Here is a 20,359-nt window from a genome sequence, read left to right as displayed (position 1 = left end):
CTGAATTCAGACGCGTTTGGTTAAGTTACAACCTTATATTTTATCGGGATTTTATTCAACAGACCAAAAATATGGAAGCAAAGTGTAATGGTCTCATTTTTAATGATACAAATAAAGATGCGAGAATTGTGGCGTGCCCCGATTATTCTGATACCCCAAATAAACTCCAGCGCAATCAGCTGTAGGGGAATAAGCAGGTTGTTTGTGCAGTGATAGTCAGGAGAGAGGCAAACCTGAACTTTGTCACCAGCAACAGTGACGGTGATAAAATCAAACCGAACATGTCGTAAAGAACATCAGCATCCTGCCCTGTAGACGGTCTTAGTTAGTTAATTGGGAAAGCCGCCAGAAAGTGAAAGCACATTTCAATATGCTATTGACAGGGACATGGGAACGCAGAAGCAGAACAGAACTGGACCTACATCACAGTCAACGAGGAGAAATCCAACCCTGTGAGGCGCGCCTGGCCCCACAGTGGGGACCGCAGCTCCGTGGTCATGTGGGCGCAAGCGGGGTCTAGCGCCCCCTAAGTTAACAAGCACAGCCCCCCCCCCCCCCCCCCCCTTCATCCAATCCAATCCAATCCAATCCGCTGGGACTGGACCGCGGCTCCGTCAGTCTCTCCGCCTGCTCCCGCGACTCAGCGCCCGGAGACGCGATGCCGTGCTGAGCAGGTGCGAGCATCGTGAAGGACACGCAGACCGGACACAGGGAAAAGGTAAGGACGAGGAGGGGAAAAATAATAATAACAGAAAAAAAAGAAAGAGAGATGTGTTGTTTCAGATTATTTCTGGGGAAGCTCGGCGCTGTAATTTGAAAGCTGAGGAGATCAGCGCTGTTTACTTCGGGCTGAGTGGAAAGGAGCTACACGCGACCCCTTCCGCATTGCAGATTTATAGACGATTGAGACAGGAAATAAACTACAGAATAAAAAACAAAAACAAAAAAAAAAACGATCGTTTTCCACTGGGTCGCGTCGGATGCGGAGTGACGCGTTTGCTGCCTTGTAGTTGCAGCGGAAGATGCTGCACCTGCACGTCCTGGAAGGCATTATCGGATTACGGACTGTGCATGTTTAATCTGTCCATATGTTTCGTAGTTATACACTTTGATTTATTATTATTATTATTTTTTTTAATATAGCAATAACCAAAACAAGCCAGAGACCACCGACTCACAGCGGCGCAAATACCGCTGCCTGCCATGCAGCCAGGAGGTTAAGACGTCTGTAAACACTCCGCATACGGAGGAACTAAAAATTCTCCCGCTGCTGATGGATGCATAAGGTTCGACTCTGCTGTCATGTCCCCCCCTCGCACTGATCTGTGGTGTCTGCGGACGGGCCCCTTCGCGTCGGGGCTTCCGTCATAAGACGAGGTTCTGCTGATGGAGGGTTTATGGGCGCGTCCTGACTCGCGGCTTCAGTGGGAAGGGAAGCTGCTCCTGCTGCTCCTGCTGCGTGCTGGCCAAGTCCGGTGGTCCTTGTAAGAATTTGGAGTCATCACTTGGATGTGATTTCAAATCAGAATTAGTGTCGTGACTGCGTGTTTTCAACATGGATCCGGGGGAAATTACATGTTTGGAGTATCTCGAGAAAGTTCATTTATGCCAGCAGCTCAGCTGGAAAACTCTGAGATGCATTTACGTCGAGCCTCCAGCTGTTTACGCTGAAGCGTTGCTCACAGATAACCAAATCACAGTAGACCAAATGGATTGTTATTGCAGGAATGTCTGCCAGCGTGATGCACGGTAAATGCACACGGAGCTTAGTCAGGACTTCATGTGGATCAGTTGATACGTCTGTGTATCGGAGCTCATAAAGAACTGTCCCCAGTCGAGGTGAACATAAGTAATCATATTTTTCTGCACACCGTCTCAACCTCATTTCTTTTACTTGTGCATGTTCATTTTCTACCACACTTCTTCCTTCCACTCAACTTTCTGTTAATGTGACGAGGAAACGGCAGCTTCTTTAGCAATTACCCTTTTGTGCTTTACACTCCTCTTTACTTGTCTTGTGCAATATCCTTATCGTCATGGAAACAAATTTGGGGGTTTTAATTAGTTGTGAGCCATTCTATCTATCTATCTATCTATCTATCTATCTATCTATCTATCTATCTATCTATCTATCTATCTATCTATCTATCTATCTATCTATCTATCTATCTATCTATCTATCTATCTATCTATCTATCTATCTATCTATCTATCTATCTATCTATCTATCTATCTATCTATCTATCTATCTATCTATCTATTATAATGCGTGATTTGTTCTTTTGTTCTATTTACAAACGTGATTTTAAAACAAGCATCGAGTGACATTTTCTTGATCTTTTTATTTCTTTTCTTTGTGGCTCTGATACATTCAGGAAAGGGCAGTCTATGCAAATTCTAGTGCATTATGTGCTTCCAACTCTCAACCCTCTCGCCTTCAAAAGCAGCACAAATTGTCACCATATTTTTATATTCGGCTCATATTCTAAGCATCTGTGGGTCACCTGGGAATTTTCACTTTGTGATGCAAAGGTTTTACTATGCAGCTGCATGTGCAGGTTGTTGATCCTGGTGGAAAATTGATCGGGAGATGATATAGAGAAAAAATAGAGATAATACTTTTGTGAAATCAACATCTGCTTGACTGTTCTGCACAGGAGTGGCTGTAGTATTCCACATGCTTGTGATGCGGTCAGTGTTGTGCAACACGAGCATGTAGCACAAGAAGATTATAGAAATGTTATAGTTAGTTATAGAAATGGAAGACGTTAAATATTGACTGTTTGACATGTTCCTCACTTTATATACACTCAGTGACCGCTTTCCTACACCTTCCTAGAATAGGGTTGGACTCGTTTAATTCTCCACAGCATAGATTCATGACGGCTGTTGGAAACATTCATTCAGTCCATGTTTACATAGATTAGATAGCATTTGCAGGTTTGTTGGTTGGATGTCAGACAATTTACATCCTAAAGATGACCCAGAGGTGAATGTGGATTCATTTGGAGTAGAGTTGCTGTATATGCTATGTATGTACTACGTTTGTGCCATGCATGTAATGTCTCAAAGGAATGGACGTCGTCAACAAGAACACCTAACCTGGATCTCAGAGTCTCGAAATGGTCTAGGAAAATATCCCTCACATCATTTCACCACAGCAACCATCTGGAATCATTGATGCAAGGCAGCGTTCACCAAGCTGTCTCTTTCAAAATTTGACTACGCCTATATTTAGAAGTAGTCAAAGTAGTTACAACCGACAATCTTGGTTATAATGATTGTTGTTGACACGTTGATTTAAAGTCACTTTCATCCCCTTCCTTCCCCGTTTTGATGGCTTGGTTTGAACCTCAGACAATGATTTACAACTTATGTAACCAACAAAGTGTCCATAGAGGATTAAAAAATGTTTAATGAAGCTATATTATGTTCCTGTCATCTGCATAATATTGCTGAAGTAATATCATCCTTAAAGTGTAGGAGGTCAAACAGCACTTAGGAGGGCAGAACCATCTGTCACACTTCATGAGCCCAGGCTCCCAGCAGGGAGACTTGTCTAAAATATCAGTGCATCTTCTTTGTCAGCAATGTCGTCCACCCACCTGCATGCTCTTCCCCTCATAACCAGCTGCTGTAGTGGCAGGAATCCCAACCGCCTCTCTACAAATACTTCAGAAGACATCCTGCGTTATTCCTTGAATTGAAAGATATTAGTTGCCAACACCATTACCGTGTCCAGTTGGATTGTGTAACTGGTCAAAAACCACCAGTTCAGATGTTACTGGCTGAAGTGGCTGGCTGCATCCATCCTGTTAGCCACGGATTGAACATCGGCAGGATAAAGCAAAGACGTGGTCGCTTTGTGCAAGTCAACAGTGCTGTAATTCCTGATCTCGGTAAAAAGATCTAACTGCTCTGGTCAGTTAGATCCTCTGAAGCGGGACTTTTGCCAGTGAGGCTTACGCATCCTCAGAAACTGATACTGGGATGAAGTACAGTCTTAGTTGTTGTGATGAGTCTTATTACAGACCAGAGAGCTGACATTTAAACCGACAGAACTTCCTGCTGGGGGGTAATGAGCGTTTCTTGGTGATTTCTTTTCCCTGTAATCAGTCAGAACGAATCAGCGTCTGCCTGCCTTGTACAGTTCCACAGGTATTTCCTTGTGTTGATGAGGGAGATGTTACAAGATCACATGTTTTTGATTGTCAGCCTCGAGCGGCATCTCTTAGCAGTTTCGCTGAGAGAAAGAAGTACCTTTCAACCTGGTGCACTTTTTGATTTCTGACCCAGATTTTCATCTGTTGGTTTTGTTTTCCCTTCAGAGGGGGTGTGAGATTTATGGCTGCACAGGTTCTGGCTGAGTCTCCGCCCGAATGTTGCAGAAACGCCAGAGGAATTCCGTGGTTGTCTGTCAGGTGAAGCGCTTCTATAAATCTTGTAAGCTAATGCATCCCCGTGCCGGGCTGTGTGCACCCTTAGGACAGAAACACTGCGAAGTGAATGAAATTGCCTTTCTAACGTGCAGGCTGGCTTTCTGCATTTTATCTCCTCATTGTGCTTTAAACTGTTTCCTCATTTCTAAATTCTTTTCTGAACGATGAGAACATTTTTATCCAAGTTGACATGAGGATGAAACGGCTAGTCATATAGTCTGAGTGTAACTGACTGCACTCAATCTTCAAAACAGTTTGAAGATTTTTACTGCTGCTACGCTCTTTTCCATTTCGCCGAGACCTTTATTGACATTCTTAATTTAAGTTACAAGCCTTGGATGATTGCCCCCACAGGATTACAGCAATTTTAAACTCATTACAGCAGATTAGATTGATTTCCAGATGTCCTTCCAAGCATTGGGTGAGGAACATCTTGTACAAAGACTTAGAGCAAAATAGGCGGCTCGAGTGAGGCGAATGTTTCAGATCTGAAAATGGTTGGCATCAGTTTGGAATGTTTGTTACACATTCTCTTGCCGTTACACAGAATGCATTGCATTCACACGGGAAGGAGGATAAGCACTTGCTTTTAGACAACCTCTGCAGATGAACTACTGTATGCAGAAACACATGCAGAAGGATGGGCTTTTATTACCTAAACACACTTGGCTGTCGGTGGAAGAGCTTCTTTGTGCCTTGCTTACAAAAAGTGTGTGTGTGTGTGTGGGGGGGGGATAGCAGTGCTCTTGTGTTGATGCTTTAGATTGATTGCACAGCAATTTACACACCAGCAATCAATAGCGAGATGCACTTATGGTACGGCTCAGAGACATGACGTCTATGGTGTTTGCCCAGAGACAGACCCTCCCCCCTCCTCCTCTATTCATGCCTGAGAAGGAGAAAGAATCCCAGTTCTGAGTTGCCATTCGTGAGAAGAGTTTTCCAGCAGTCATGCCGCCGATTCTCCCACTGTGCACGGCCTCATGCTGTGTACATGCGAGCGCCTGCACGGTTCCCGAAGGCAAACAGAACTAATAGACAAAATCCTGATCAGTTTGCATTTGTGTGTCCGACCTGCTCTGATCTGAGCGGTGGTATGAATTTAGCAATGTAAATATTAGGGTTGTAAGGCAACGTTCAGTTTGAACTCCTGTAAGAGCCAACGGATGTCACGGCATGCTACCTTACCGAACCGGACGGGTCGGTCTGCAGCGTGCCGAGAACAGATCGTATAAAACTGGTGGCTTTCGATGTGTAGCTTTGAGACCTTCAAGCTCTCATTTTCCACCCAGTGCTTTCCTGCACAGTTCCCTTTTAGTGTTGCACTGCAATCTTGATTTTTGAAAGCTCATTTGCGTGCAGGATATTGCTAATAATGTTGACTTATGAACTGCTAAAGGCAGCTGAAATAACGGAGCCATCTTTGGGGGTTTATGACAAAACCGTTTTGCGAAACAGACTTTGGATATAACTGGATCTCATAATAAGTTGCTCGATGAGCTTCGCACTAAATACTGTGACTTTTAAAATTGTAGGATATTGCACCACATGTTCTTAGTACTCGGTTAGTAAAAACTATTATTATTCACAGAATACACAAATAGTAATTGCTCTAATCTGGATATCAGCAGTGGGAGTCCACTTTTTTTTTTGTGCACCGACTTTCATAATTTTTAAAAATTGTACACACTCCATACCTGGTTTATCAACCATCGCTTAGCGCGTGTAAAATAAACGCATGGACGTTGATCTCATCTGTCATCTGGTTCAAATAAAGAACAGCATGTATGAAAGCAGCACATGGCCAAGAATAGATTTATTTGATATCAGCTGCAGTTTTTTTTTTTGTTAATTTGTCTATTTATAGTATTAAAGGTTCCAGGCACAAAGAATAATACAAAGATGAATCCTTTTACTTATTGTAAAAACAAAAAAAATCCAAACAAAACTCTAGAGTTAACCAGAAATCTGATGTAAATTTTTAAATTTTTTTGCCTTTGCTAAGTCAGAGTGATTTAATCTCTTTAATACAGTGATAAGCATCCTCAGTGACTCATTCTGCTTCTCTGGTTTGTCTGTCTGCCAAAATGATGTCCCCTTGAAAATCAGGTTACTCGTTCTACATCGCGATAAAGAGGTCAGGACAAGCAGTGATGTCTACCTCTGCCACTTAGAGAAGAAACAGGATGACATGGATCGATGTTATCAATGAGATATCAAAGATGGGGGAGAAGGTTCAGGGGCGTGATCAAGGATTTGACTGCTGCAGAGCTCTATTGTTCCAAAAGAAGAACCCTGATGAAGCAGAAAATGAGATTTACCTTCTTTAAAAAGTGATAGTGGTGAGTTTTATAATGCTGTCTAAAATGCATCAATATGAGCAGCCATTGTACCGTCTCTCTAAACATTGATGCCAGAGGGGAATAAATGTAAGCAGAGGACATAAAATGTCAGTGCTGGAACATCTGGGGCAATTTGAGTTTAATCGTTTCAATCTAAACCATCTTCATTTTTTAAAAGTCTTTAATAAGATATTAGTTGTTGATTATGGCTGAATTTAAGTCCCAGAAAGGATTGAATTCTGGTGTCAGTCAAATTTCTCTCTTCTTTCTTTAGACTTTATAATCAATGTAAATCCTCTGGGATTTGTGGTCTCAGTTGAAAGGACATACAGATGTGTGTTTTTTTTCATGTTGGTATTAGTTATATCAGTCTAACTATCTGAGAATATTTGTGTATTTATATATATATATCATAGTGCCAGTCCAGTCTGGCTCCTCTTTTAGCTGCACTATGAATCTAAAAGTTAAAGCAACAGTTACTTTCTCATCAAATAACCTATTGCAGTTTAGTTATTGCTAGTTAGCGCTTAAGAGGATAGTTTTAAATGGCGATAGCAAGCAGAAATGAGAGCACTTCTCCTTATTGAGGTTAACAAGTTCTTAGGACAATAACCCCTAATTAAATACTCAGTTTTAAGTATCTAAATGTGATTGGGTCTTAATTAAACTACCCGTCCAAGTGTTGAATTGCCTCTTGAGCATTTATTTATCGTTTCACTGAGCAGAGATGTTGTGTCGCACCAAATGGACACAATTTCTTAGGCGGGAGACTGTACAGCCATCTGTTTTTTGCACCTCTGCAGGTGTGCTGATTCAGTACTTTCACAATGATGTTATTTGAAAATTAGCAAACTGTGTCTAATATAATCCCAAGGTTGGGGATGTAAATGCATACAGTTGTTTCCTAAAGGACTTTTGAGAATCTTGATGTCTTACAGTGTAAAAAAAATAGCTGTGAAATCAAGATTCAATGTTGTCTAACTTTGAAAATGTAAGAGGTGGCACTTGGTTTGTCTATTTGTCGTTCACTGACAGATTTTGTATCAGTTGCTCACACGATAAACTTATCGTGTCACAGCCTGTCAATTGCAAATTGTCCCAGAAGTTCTTGCGATAAACAGTGACATTGTAACCTTTTTAAAGTAACGTAATGGGAATGGCATAACGATGCACACGTTCTTGACGATCAACAAGTTTTAAATTCTGACAAACATTTAACACTGGAACTGGAAGAAATTTTAAGTATCTAAAATAAATAATCGAGACAAAAGCACTCATAGTTTTGTCATCCAGTTTTTGGTAGAAAGAGAAAAATAATAATTATTGTTTTAATTTATCATGAGATTAATTGATTTATTGTTTATTGTGGCATGTCTGGTCTGTGATGGTGACCAATGCAGGGTGTACGATTTGTCCGCTGAGCGGTGTCAGCTACGGCTCTGATGCAAAGTCAGATTTCTTTTATGTCAAGCTTGATATTTGCAGCATTTTCATAACAACTGGAGGTAAGAGTCATTTGGCTGTGCTATAAAATGACACCACATTCCCAGAAAACGCAGGAATGTCTGAGAGAAGCTTCCTCCCCATCTCTCTGGTTTCTCTGAACCAACTTTTTAACACATCACTAATACAGAAAATAGTTTTTTCACACGACAGCAACTTTCCCACTGAGGAGTGTCGTTCGCAGTGTGACCTCGTAGCGCCTTCCTACGGTGTGTTCAGTGATTGAAGAGAGGCGACCAGATGCTGAGACGCTCAAAATTTAGATCTGTCTTTCTGTCCCATTTAAGCAAAAGAAGAAGAAGAAAAAAAAAAACATAAATTGGCTTCTTTTGAACTGGTCTAGGTTTTTTCTCCAAGGTATTCTTGTGGTGTCCTTTTGCATACAATACTGGTGCCTTCTATGTTTTAATATTTAATCAATCTAGAAAAGCTGTTGGTGCTAAAATGTTTTGAGAAATTTCCTTATCGGTACGACTCGTTATAAGTTCATAAAAGCCGCGGCTGCCTTTGCTATTACCTTTTAGTGCTTCGGGCAAAGGAGCACCCAGATAATAAAAGGAACTATTACTACTTGGCTACTTCTTTACCCTTCTTTTAAAAGGAATATAAGCAGGATCTAAAGAGAGTTTCGAAGTGGATCCGGGCTTTTTTATGGTGGCTTTGCACGTGGCCTATTGCTATGGTGCTGGGATCATCTACAGATCTTAAAAACAGGAATCTATTCTAACTGACTATGCGACTCCTCGCAATAATGAAAGATTCTTTTTTTAGAGTTTTCTCGGGCCTATTACCTTCATAGCATATAAAGCATAGTTATAAAGTCTCCAGCAGGGGGATGCTGAATAATATAACAGGATAAGAGTCCACGGGGATTGTTACATTAATGAAAAGCGTCCTTGGTGAAAAGTGCAGTTGCTCCTTAGTGGACTGATCCCTGCACTTCAGGGTGAGGACGGTGGAAGTGTGTGAGGGGCTAATTGCCCAGAGGCGAAGTCTTCCTGCACATGGACGGAATACTGAGGAAGCAGGGCTCAAGGGAAGCTTCTTTATACATTTAGGGGAGTCCTGTTTTCCCTCTCTCTGGACAGCTGGGCAACTAAATTGTTTGTAGATCAATAGTTGAGCTTCCTATTTGCCTCCGTGCAGTAAGTGAAGTGCATTAAAGCCTGAGAAATCCCATTACCTTTGGAGGAGATGCGGAAACAAAGCACTAAGACCATCAGTAAGTGCCACAGCGATGACCGTTATGCTGTGTTTACCTGCATTGTCTCTCTGTGGACCACCGTAAACTTGGTTGGATCTGACGTTGCATGTTGATACTTTCTTGTTGCTGTGTGTTTGCGAATATCCCACGATGATTGCAGCTCTGGTATTTCGTAAATTCCCATGATTGCTGTCATTTCCTTCAGGCTGAATATGGCAGCAATAGGCAGCAGGATCAATTAAACATTATTAATTTATGGTGTGATTGCCGGACGAGCTGATTGTATATTAATGCAGCTTGATGACTGGAGTCTGGCTGAAGCTCTTGTGTATTGAGCCAACTCTTCATTGCTAACGAAAAACTTTTGCTTTTTGTTAGCAATGAAGCAAAGGCAGAAAGAGAAGGAAAATGGGGGCGGGAAAGGGGGGAATAGAGGCTTTGCTAAAACAAAACTTTTGGAGCGCTCCCTTCATTCTTTAGATCAGTGTAACCACAAATAAAAGCCGGTGGTGCTGTAGGGTTCGTTCTGGCCGTGAGCCGCTGCTGTCCTCTCCTGGCTCCTCCACCGGTCCAACGGTGAATTCGTGTTTCGGTGGTCAGCCACTGAGCTCCTGGCTGCGTCTTGACATGAAGAGAGACCATTGAGGTGGTCAGCATTAGCATTCAGCTGTAGCAGGCATGACAAACAGGTTGGGTTTCAATCAGCAAACATGCTCTTACTGGATCTTTTCAAATGGGCTCAACTCGGCCCTTTTATTACGTCGCTAATGAGTGTTGGGGGGAGGGGAGGTCGAAGAGCATTTAGTGTATGCTTCCTCTGTTACAGTTTATTTCCTGCTTCGTCAAAAGAGAAAGCATAAGAAGAAAGGAAATGCTTTGGCAGCTGGTGTGTCAGAAAAGGGCTAAAAACAAGACAAAGAAATACATTTTCTATCATCAATTAAAACCATTTTTAGCATTAAATCAAGATTTTATATTTATATATATATCTATTTATATATACTTATATATTATTGTAATTCTCCCAATCCATTTTATGCTTAGCTCAAAATCCAACACAACCGCCGAGTTCCTCAGGAGTCATTCATTATATGTGTGTCGGTAAAAGTACTGCCAGCACTCACATCACGGTCCCCAGGCTTGCAATTAAAAAGAAATCGGTCGATAAACCAATTTTCTTTGCTGGCTTCATGAAATATTTGGAATCTTATCTTAATGCTGTTATTGTATAGATGACACTGCATGAGACAGCAACTTTGTTGATGCTGTGCAAATAAGCCCTTTTCAACTTTAATCAACATCTCACACACCTTCCTGGAAAAAGGTTGCCTCCACCATCTTCAGCTTTTCTGCTGATGTCATAACCTGCAGAGTTGACAAACACACACACACACAAGCACACGCAAAAAAAACAACAACATTGAGACCCGGTTTGGAAGTGGATGACTGTGATGAAAACATCACAGAGTTTTATCTCGGTGATGTGTTCATAACTATATTTTGCAACTTATAAAAAAAATAGCCTCTTTAGCAAAAGAGAAAAATATGTTTATACAGGTTTTATGTCTTTTTGTGAAATAAAAATAATTAAAAAAAACAACTTTGGTAAGGACAAATTATTAGTGATTTTACACTATTTCCTTGCACTTAATATTTCTGAAATAAATTGGACAACAAACAAAAAATTGTCTTTCACATTTATCTCAGAGGCACACGAGGTGATGTGTTGATGACCAAGGCTTTGCCCAAAAATGTCCCCGGACTAAAAGTTCATGTTTTGTTCATTATTCCGGCCTACGCTGAGAGATCTGTCGGGGGCGAAAACTGCTTGACTTATGCATGAGAAGGGAGCACTAATTAGGACCCAGATTTGAAATGAGTTCATGGCTGCAGGAGCTTCTATTGCAGTCCGATAATTCATGTTGCTGACATTGTTCTCATGATTTTTACTTCGCAACAACACTACGCCCTAATAAAGGATCGGCTGGTGTTGAACGGCATGAGAAACCGCAACATGTTGCCTTTCTGTTCATTAGCTTTTTTTTCGTTGCAATTATCGTGAGTCAGACTGCTCGCTTTTGCAAGTAATCAGTGTGACGGGAAAAACAGGGAGGACTGTGGACCCCAGCTTCTTAATTACGGATTTTTCTTCTCTTTGTCTTGTGGAGGAATTTATAAACGCATAATAGAGACGTAAGTAAAGGTTGCTCCTATTAGAGCTCGTCCAGACCAGCGGAGGTGCCAGTGATTACAACACATACCCTTGTCAAGCTCACAATAGCAGGGCACGGTGGCGGAGGCTGCGCGTTTGGAGCTCCAGCACTGTGACCGTGCCAGTTATCCAGACTGGTGTCACTGGATGGATTATTTATGAGCAGAGGGCATCCAGAGGTGAATGTGATGGAGGGGAGAAGGAGCACTGAATCCTTTTCTTTCCTCTTGCTCTTTTTGCACATGCCATCCCCCTCCCTACTCGTCCGCCATGTATACACACACTCTTATCTGCGACCCGCAGCTCCGCTCGTGCTGCACACACAGAGGACCACTGAGTGGAGGACAGTCAGAGTGAAGAGCAGAGTGTCACAGGACAGCAGGCCGCCCCCTCCGACTCCCCACAACATACTCACAAAAACACTCTTATATGCACAATGGATGAAAAAACGAGGAGGGAGTGAAGCTACTCTTAAATCTTTGGAAATCGTGAACAAAACATAATGCGAAACCAGAGGGAGGGGGGATGGGAGTAATTCTTTTTTGACAGACAGTGAAAGCACTCTGTGATCCGTGACGATAATTTGTCCAAGTAGAATCGCGTAACCATCATTTTAAATAATCTATTTTTATAAAAAACGATTGTCTTTTATTTTTACCACATAGAGCACTGACATAACTTTATAGTTTTAAGGTCGACTTTTGTCAACAGCTTTTTTTTCTTCTTTTTTTTTTTAGAAATGTTCTTTACGGTGACAATAAAGTATATTTTCCTTCCGTTTTGCAATATTTTTAAAGTTATTACTTTTATAAAATCACAAGACTTTGTAACATTTTGACAAATTTGAGACATTCTATCCACCTTATTCCTCTAGCCACGTATCATTATCAGTACGATTGGTATGATGTGTTCACTGGTCAAAACAAAACAGGATTTTTGAGTTTCTGAACTGGCCGGCCGCTTTCCATCACAAACGTCTCGCCACTCTATCTCCGGTTTGAAAAATTTCTGGCAAATTCTCGAAGCTTGTAGCTATGAAGAAGTCATGCTGACGTGTTAGTTTTTGAAGAGTCAACACATAAAAACACTTTCAACCATTTTCTTTTGCAGGGAGGGAGTCGTGCAGCCAGGAAGCGTGGGCTGTCTGAGTCGTAGCAACCCTTGAACTGTGTCCAAGCAGCTTCCCGGCAGTGAAGAGATGATTTTCTTATGTAAAGTGATAATCTTGTTATCCCAAATCCAGAGAGCTTCCAAACATCAGCGGGTCCTTAAATGACTTCGCTGAGTAATGTCATATTGAAGAGATTTATTTTTCCCTGCCAGCATTTGTTTTCAGTGCCACGCTCTGCTTTTCTTTCCCTCTGCGGTTCTAACTGGGTCACCTGTTCTGTGTTCAGAGCCATGATCACAGTGTGGGACTTGGCCAGGAGACACGAGATGACTCAGGTCTTTGCTCAGACTGTTCTCATTGTGAGGCGGCGCACACGCTGCCGCTCAATAGGCCACCTGACTGTGGCCATGTGCTCGCTGCTAAACACAAGCGACTCGCTCGGCTTACATGGGCACCCTGTTCCAGACGAGAATGTCAGTGGCGGACGGCCTGCAGTTACTGCTCACATGCAGAGATTTAATACTGCTTTGGATATTAACAAAAAAAAAAAAAAAAAAAAAAAAGAAAACCAAGAAATCCCCCCAAAAAAGCTTAAAACTCACATGTTTATACAGTTTCATTAAAAGTTTCTGAGACCATATTTATGACTTTGGTAGCCTAGAAAACCACAGCGAGGAGAGAAAACATGGAACAGGGGTGAAAATTTCTCCAGGAGAATCTCTTAGTGAGATCACAAAAGAGCCCAGAGAACCCAGAGCAACGTCTGAAGCACTGCTGGTCTCACTTATCTCGGTTAGAGGCAAACCAGCAAAGAGACTGGCTGGGAAAAAAAAAAGGGGGGCTAAAACTAACACAGGATTTCAGAAAAACATCATAATTGTATCAGTAAAACAGTAGATGTAATATAATAATAAAAATATCCCACAAGTAGTTTGTGACATTAAGCTAAATCACACTTGGGTGACGCGGGTGGACGATAATCCAAAGCTGACCTCTGAATGACTGAGAAACCCTCCAGTGTGCCTAAATTTGACTTTTCTACTGAAAAAAGATTTTTTCTTTAATTCCCCTAAAGTATAGGACACGTAAATAACTGATTGCCACAGTTTGCTAATTTGTGCCAGTGTCAGAAGAAATCTGTTAGGAAGCAAATCCTTTTCACAGCACTGCATAGTAACAAGATTGGGTTTCTAGCATTTAGAATAAGAGCCTACGCTGACAGCAAAATCCTTCTCAAACGACAAAAGAGCCAAAAAGAAGGCGATTATTATTTAACACATAAATGCACCCAAATGAAATGACTGCTGAGCCTGCAGGGCCAAAAGTAAGAGTGAGGCCTCCTGATGGGTGTGCATGAATATGCATGCGACTGCTTAAAAGCACGACGCGCACTAATACAGTGTGTCAGTCGATTGGCTCACAAAGCTGAGCTTTGTCATGTCGGCTTTAAACTTTGGAGGCGGTGTCTCTTGTTTGAACTCCTCGGTCCTAAAGTGCCTCTGGAGAGATTTCAGAGATCTCTGATCTTATACGAGGAGCGATATTTTGTGTTGAATACATTTGCTCACACGCTGCTTAATTACTTATTTATCAGTGAGATCATAGGGTGTCTGGAATCCTGCTCACCCCGAAAATGTGGGATTCACTGAGCTGGAGTTACTTTAATGGTGCAGTTAGTAATAAGTTAGAAAAGTAAACAACTCAGCGCCTGCCGTGTGCTTCAACGAGTCTTAAAGCTCCATTTAACGTCGCCTTCCGATTCTCTCATAGTGCTCCAGACATAGCAGGCGGTGCATCTCCGTGCCAGTGCTGTTTCGCAACAGGCAAGGGATTCGTTTCTCTTTCTCCATGTTCTGAAATTAGTTTTTATCCTATTCGCTTCTGCCTCGCAGGAAGTTGTTGAAATATAAAACAGAGGCCAGTAAGCCTCTGTAGGGGTTGGCATGTATTAAACTTAAGAACTGGTCAACACTGCTCTTGGCGAACAGCTGATTGAAGAAATGGCATAATGAGAAGCCACAAAGGATTCATCAAGTTGAAATATTCCTCAGAGCGTGAGGGGATCAGGAAGCTGCTCTCTGTTCAACTAAAACTGCAAGGTCTCCATTCAAATCTACAAGTGAGGCGGGTTCCAGTTTATATAGGACATAAACCGAAAGGGCAATGTTTATTTTGAGTCCTAATCAGATTCAAAATGGCAGCATTCCCGGCAGTCAAAAGCACCTTGATTAGACTATTAGCCTGCTAAGTTTATTTGCTTTCATATCTGCTTGAAGGGCATTATTTATTTTTTTTGCTTGTGCTTGTGCTACGTAGTAAGTATAAGATGCGATTTAATGTTTTCTTATATTACAAAAACCTTCCTGAACATTTTATATAAATGTTAAGTGACTGGCCAACAGAAATTAGCATATATTTGTAAAGAGGCAGGGAAATGACATGAGACTTTCATGGGATGTTACGCCTCTGACTGGAACTTGATATATAACTTGATACACACCTGTTACAGACTGCTAACCACTTGGGAATGCAACGCTAAACAGAAAGCCGTAGTGAAGCTCATGTGTGAAAATGAACTTGTCAAAATCCAAACTAAAAATGTGATATTATTTGAAAACTCGTGCTTGTAGATGCCTACCGCCTTTCAGGTCGACTGCTCTTGAGTTATTTACCAAGAAGAAAGCTGAAATTTCCACCACATTTACCACAATTGTGTAAATGTGGTGGAGGCATTTACGCTAATAAACGCATTGATCCAGGGAGTTATAAAATCCCATTGAAACCCATTGATGTTTGTATAAGATCACAAAAAAGGGGCAAAAGTACTTCTGCGCTTCACTTTCAGCAGGTTTCTCTTTCATATCTTTCATCTTGTCTTATTCTGCTACATCCGCCCACACAGCTTCCCTTTCCCTGATTTGCTGGCTTTCAATGGGAAAAAGAAGAAAAGCTGGACTGCTTGTTTGACCGTGTGTCAAACCGCATCAGGGGAATGTACAGAATAACGGTGTTACACACATACGTAAGGCTGGTAAATGTCCCTGTTAAAGACTCGTCTGCTCAAACAGCGTCGGCAGTCTGTCCAAACAGTCCTCTGAGTGGATAATGAAGGCAGCGCAGCCCAATGCTGAGACGTTGCCTGTGATGAGGAAAAGAACGCTGCGTTCAGGCAGCTGGTAAAAGGTAGCGTTTTCTGACATGAAGCTTTATTTCTCTGAAATAATTACCACTCTGCAGTTCTCCTTCCTGTTTGTTGTTGCGAGGAGATATTAAGGTACTTAAATACACCAGAGCGAAAAAGAAAAAATGGAAAAATGTCAAATTGTCTAAGCACATAGTGATGAAAACACGAGTCCTAGGTCACATTGTGTGACCTTGTTTGTATACGAACTGTCAGAGCTATTTTTTTCCACTCCACAAAGAAAAAATAAAACTGGCTCTCTGAGCTCTAGATTGCCAGAAGACATGGAAACATTTATTATGTTGCACTTGCTCCGGGTTTCCCTTGTTTCATTTCAGAGCGGGGTGTGTGTGTGTGTGTGGGTGGGTGTGGGTGTGTGTGTGTGTGTGGGTGTATGCGTGGTGTGTGTGTGTGAACTCTGTTGTATCAGAAATGTGACAATTGCCATTGGGAATGCGGCCATATTGGTGATCAGTTCTCATAAATGTTGCATAAAGCTGAGAATATAGATGCAACCTGCAGAGATAAAAAAGAAATAATAAAAAATGTTTTTCTCTTTTATGTAAAAATAAGCAAAACTCAACAACAAAGAAAATGTGCAGTTTCATCTATATTGTATAAGAATGCCTGTGCAGAGTTTATTCTTTTAAAATGTAAATTAATTTTGAAACATACAGCATACAGTTCTTGTAAATAAGAAATGTAAGCTATTTGCCTTGATATTATGATTTCTTCAAAAATCATAATAGCTTGAAGTTTTCTTTTCCAGACATATTTCATCTTGTCTCTTCACATCAAGTTTCCCTCTTTACGTCCCGTTTTGTTCAGCGAGCATGAAATTTGTCCCATTTAACAATGCTCTCCCACTTCTTCCAGGATGCAAGCGGCGCAAAACAGCCCACTGACCCTTCTTTTTATAGCTGCTAACTCAATTAAAGACGCCGCTTTAAGTGAGCAGCAGATTCCAACTCGCATGTCGGGTTCATCTCTATTGTGCTGAGCATTGTGATGTGCTAAAACCCAGAGGGAAAAATCAATTGTTGACCTGTCCTAAAAAATACAGCTTTATGAGCAGGACATTTATCAGTCATTGTAAGGCCGGCCTGACCTATAAGTAAATATTAACGGGTCAAAGGAGGTCAGAGCAAAGGGTGGGTATCTTTTCAAATTAGCCTAAATGTGGCATCCAGAGACGAGACATGAACCAGACTGTTGCAGACGAAACCAAGCAGAAGGAGTTTCACGGTATCAAAGCCTTGAGCTTGTGTACGTCCTTGTCATGTTCACAACCGGAAACTGAATTTATGGTGCAATGATATCAGGAACTAGAAAATTTCTGAACAAATTTAAACGGGCCCTGCCAAAGTGTGCCCTTTGATTGGAACCAAATGTTTGGATGCTGAAAATTAGCATCGATGCTAAAGTAAACTACAACGTACTCAATGGGCTAAACATGGCTAATGAATAAACAAAATAAGGAAACAAAGTCGGTAAAAAGCTTATTTTAGGGAAAAGGCTACTGCTTAAGTGGGCAGTAGCTACATTAGCTATGTTTGTGCTAATGTTAATGCACTGCCTTCTGATTTTTACTTTTGCAAAAATACAAATCAGATGTTTGTTTTGAGGCACTTGGTTACCTGAAAACACACTCATCTCTTAGCAACAGATTAACAACAAATATTGTTATTGTTCAAAAAACATAAGATTTCTTCTGATCTTTTGAAATAGTGCTTATCTTACACCACTTACTACTTAACAAGAACTGCACAATTTGGCAGAAAAGATTTCTTTTTGTCATTGGTGATAAATACAATATAAAACAGACATTCAACACAAAATTAAAAATCTGATTTAGACTTTGTGGCATTTTCTTACCAGAAAAAAAAAAAAAAAACACTCTTGACACCATATTAATAACAAGTAACATTATTGTTTACAAAACATAAGCTGTTCTGAAAATCTATTTATCAGGCACAAGAAACTTACAGATGGTATATTTTGCAAAGGTGAAAATCCAATGTGTATGTCGTGGCACTTGGTGACCAGAAAACACACTCATCTCTTAGCAACAGATGAACGACAAGTATTGTTGTTGTTCAAAAAAGAAGATTTGTTTTGCTTTTTTGAAGTGTTGCTTTATGGGGGCCTGCCAGAGCCATGCATGGAAGGCACCTGTTCAGTATGATGTCTCTTTAGTTTTCTGCCACTATCATTCATGCAGCTTGTACTGCTGCATGCCCGCCTACAAAAAGTTATCAAAACATGCTGCTTGATCCGGGAAGGGTGCTATTATTCTTATTGGGAATCAGAGTTACCATGGCCATGTAAATAGCGAAAATGAGCGAAATTTCCAAAACCATCAATCACTCAACCAATGTTTGTCCTATTTGTGCAGAGGACAGAGTTGCCACTGTCCTCTGGACTGCTTTACTGATTTTTGGTTTTTGTTTTATTTTGCTTGTCAGTTTTTGTGCAACTCTTGGCAGGTTTTCAGTTGTGCGACACCCTGTGCTATTGTGGTTCTTGATCTTCATGATGCTTTATTATTCACTATCTTCAGAGGTCTTCCTAGACAAGCTAAATAAGTTTGTGGATTTTATTTAAGAGCATCAGAGTAAAGGTGGGAAGGAAACAAATACCTGTCACGATTTTCAGAATTTTACTTACAAATCTAAAAACCAGTCACACTACATTGTGTTGTTCTGTCACCCAGTTTCCTCATAAAACATTCTGAAGTCTGTGGGTTACAAAATGTGACTGGGACTGTACGGAGATCTTTAGTGAGTTGTTCAATCCAAAACAAGGGTGTTGTTGACTTGTGATTTTTAAATTCATACCATGCTCTTCTGAATGACATTGATATGAAACCAAACTACTCGCACAACTTGCTGTTCGGGCTCTTTTCGTCGCTTACTGTTTCACGCAACTGTAGCTAGCAGATAAACCTCTGGACATCATTCAGCTCTAAATCAGCAAATCCAGTTGGACAGGGCAGACAGCATACGACAGAAAATGATGGACCAGCTTCCTGAGGGGGGAAGGACAGAAGATCCAGAAAGTCCAGTGAGACTCCAAACCCCCATTATCTATGTCTTGATGACTCCTCTGGTGCGGAAATCGATACGGTGTGACTGGCTCCGGGGGCACATGCCTCGGCAAGAGGATGATACCATTTCCAAAATATCCATTATGGATGAAAGGAAGGAAAATCAGAATAACGAGAGATAACAGAAAAAGTAAGAGATGTAAGGAGTGACGATTATGTGCCACAGTTTTCTATTTCAACTTCATCCTGTTTGCTTGTTTCTACCAGAGTTTATACTCCAATATCTCCAGTATTGGAAACACAACTTTCATCCTTGCTTTTTTATTTTATTTTATTGTTTTTTATGTGCAGCTCTTTTCCATGTCACTATCTTTGTGTCTTCACAAACCCTAACCCCACTGCCGCCCTTTAAGTCAATACCTTATTATCACTCTTCATGTCTCTGTTAACACTCATATGTTGGCCCCTCCCCCGCTTGCTGTTCCCATCCTTTCTTTCATCCTCCTGTTTCTTCTGCGTTTCGTGAGGTCACAGCTGGGAAGCTCTGTGATTTGACAGCGCCGTGTTTACATGAGCTTGCATTAGTGTGTGTACTAATGCAAGGGCGCAGGATGCCATGGCAGCGGCTGCTAACAGTTCATCCTCAGGCACGCTCGAGTGGCGAGAAATGCAGCTGATCTGAACGCTGTCAACACAACGCTAAGGAAACCACAAGTATTTGTGGGTGTGTTCACCTCAGGTTTGTAGCAGCTTTAGTTTGGTGTGTGTGTGTGTGCAGAGAGCCCAGAGTTGAGGGGAAAGTTGAGAAGTTTGCTTGCTGTTCTGCGGTTATTGTCAGCGTGTATGTTTGTGTGTTTCGCTCCACTCAGCCCTGCTGGCTCTGGGATTCTGTCCTCTGCAGAGGGAGAAGCTCATTATCTGTCCCAGAATGAAGCATCCTACCAAAACTGCAGAGCTGCACATTCGGAGGAAGGATAAACCTCCTGAAGCATTATATGTGTATCCAGCTGCATCTGTGTAAATTGTTCGCTCTTCGAAAATGTCGGAATTGTATCGCAGGGTCTGTAATCAAATGACTCATCTTGAGTGAGCCTGCAAAAACTTGCTCCAAGGCTTGGGACATTTTTTTTTCTTGTGACAGGGTTAAGCTTTGAGATTCAAAACTTCAGGGATTTTAGCCTGATTGAAAGCTCATTTACACCCTTAATTACGAGTCACTGAAATCCATTTTAAACTAAAGAATACATTGAACTAGCCCAGTCAACTTTCTGAGGCATCAGTCGTTACTGACCTTCCATTAACATGGACTTCAGAACCAGAA

General features: G+C 41.4%; 1 protein-coding gene across 2 annotated transcripts in view; it reads left to right on the top strand.

The window, feature by feature from the left end:
* The first annotated feature begins 600 nt into the window (after positions 1-600).
* Positions 601-20,359, top strand: part of cntn1a (contactin 1a) — a 65,933-nt gene continuing 46,174 nt past the window's right edge. Inside the window, exon 1 of one of the 2 annotated variants that reach the window (XM_055032898.1) lies at positions 601-718. The gene's annotated coding sequence lies outside the window, so the exon portion shown is untranslated. Of the gene's footprint in view, positions 719-19,661; positions 19,778-20,359 lie in introns of those variants that run through there. The other variant, XM_055032907.1, reaches the window with a different exon arrangement.

This window comes from Poeciliopsis prolifica, unplaced genomic scaffold (genome assembly GCF_027474105.1).
Source record: "Poeciliopsis prolifica strain line A6 unplaced genomic scaffold, Auburn_PproV2 SCAFFOLD001, whole genome shotgun sequence".
Lineage (NCBI taxonomy): Eukaryota > Metazoa > Chordata > Actinopteri > Cyprinodontiformes > Poeciliidae > Poeciliopsis > Poeciliopsis prolifica.
This window is presented reverse-complemented; position numbering and strand designations above follow the sequence as displayed.